This window comes from Teleopsis dalmanni, chromosome 2 (genome assembly GCF_002237135.1).
Source record: "Teleopsis dalmanni isolate 2A chromosome 2, ASM223713v2, whole genome shotgun sequence".
NCBI classification, from domain to species: Eukaryota; Metazoa; Arthropoda; class Insecta; order Diptera; family Diopsidae; genus Teleopsis; species Teleopsis dalmanni.
In genome coordinates this window covers 141,493,028-141,495,147 of record NC_051847.1, presented here as the reverse complement: position 1 = coordinate 141,495,147, position 2,120 = coordinate 141,493,028, and positions in this window count along the sequence as shown.

Sequence of the window (2,120 nt, the reverse complement as noted above, 5' to 3'; positions counted from 1 at the left end):
ACATTGCCAGTAATGCCCTTGAAACTGCGATTCCACATGCGCCTTACCATGTCCGTACCATTAATGGGGCGTGTAAGTACGCTAGGATCTTCACGGATACTGTCATTCAAAGCATTTGCATAGAGAAGGACACCATCATAAAATGATGTGACAAATGTTGATATCGGTTCATTATCATGGAATGTATAATTATATTTAGCTGCAGCTATTGATTTTATCTGCAAGAAATACATTTTGTAATAAGTAATTCAAATAACTAAATTGGTAATTAGTGAAATAAATAGAGTTGTATCTCAGAGTAGTGGCATTGAATTTTTGAAGAGAAACAAATTATGTGTAATTATGTGTCCGTTTTTTCCAGTGTTTTTAGTTATTTTTAGTGTTATTTAAAATTTAAAGTTACTACTAAAGTAGAAATTTTATTTGTTACTTTAATCAAAATACGTGATAAATTTTTGTGATACTAAAGATGGTTGTTGATTGGATTTTAAAACTATTTACTATTTCCTATTTATTTACTGATATCGAAATTAAGATCTGTTACTGCTAGGATTTGAAAACTAATCAATCTTTTTACAAGCAATGTATTCTTATAATACAAACTCTTCTTTTAAGCAAGTCAGGAAACTGCATGTATATGTTCAAGCATATAGTAGAGATATGAGCTCATGATCTTCAAAGCCATATTTGATTCCAAAATATGGTTTTAATCAAAAGTTCGTGTTATAATATAACACCAATGTAGTGCCGCATCTCCTGTAATCTTCAGATACTTCAGACTTTTATCAAATTCTCAAATTCAAAAAGATACTCAAAGAACAACAAATTTCACTAACAGTTGACTTGATCTGTTGTCAGATATCGATTCATAAATAATTTGCATAATTTTATTCACTGTTCTCCTTTAAGTGCTGGCCGGCACACTGGAGTGCCTAGAACCTTCTATTCTAAATCCATACTTAAACTTGAAGTCACATGGCCCATGTGTTATGTTTTCAGTACATCATATTTTGATTTATAATGGAAAAAAATAATGGATTATATTATAATGGATTATTTTTAATGGAAAAAAATTCAATTCGAATGAAAAAGAGTGTAATAGTGAGGAACTTTTCAAATATACAATTCTTTAATTTTTAATTAACTAAATTATTAGACTGACAATACCTCTGATTTGAATATCGCCAATCATCTGTGTTCTTTGGATAGATCTATTGGTTAAGTTGTCAGAATATAATTTTGAGCTGCAACTGTCAGAAATTCAATTCTGTCAAATTTAATCCGTGGACTTACGTGTTAATATATAATGTCAAAGTATACTTAATCATTGAACGATATTGAAATAAATGCATATTTATAAGTACGAATTCTTAATTATGTTAATACTACATACAATCAATAATTGTGTTCTATTGGTAGATAGATCTATTCTATTAATTGTGAATTGTGTGATATTGAAATGAACGCATTTACATAAGTACGATTTTTTAATTGTATTAATACTATAATTATTAATTGTGTGAAACAAAAAATATTCGTGTATTTTCACTTCTTATAAATAGATATAAGTTAATTGCATTTTCATTAACAATTTTACAAAAGTAAAAATAAATAAAAATTCATAACATACGTGTATATAAAACGAATACATTTATATATAAATAATAAGCAAGATAAAGGGATTATTAATATTGCATCACAAGTGATAAATATTACGGTTATTATTATTATTATTGAAATAATTTATCTTATCTATGACTTTATTTTTTTCATTAATAGAACCGCAACTGATATAGGTTTAATAGGTTTAAAAGATACACATATAATAAATAAGTCATTAAGAATATTGAAAATGTAGTAATAAAAGTCTTTAATTCGTATGTGTAGTAGAGTAATGCATTTATTGTATTTTGGTTAATGCATTTCTTGCTTTAAAATGCAGAAATAATAATGCAAAATAAATTATTTTCCTTATCTACGCAAAAAACTGAACTATAAATCTTGTATATTAAATTCGGAAAACAGCGACACAATATCGTTGAAATTGTTCTCATTGTTGCCATATGTTGAAATGCCAAACAATTACATATTCGGTATTTGAAAAGAGTTAATACTTCATA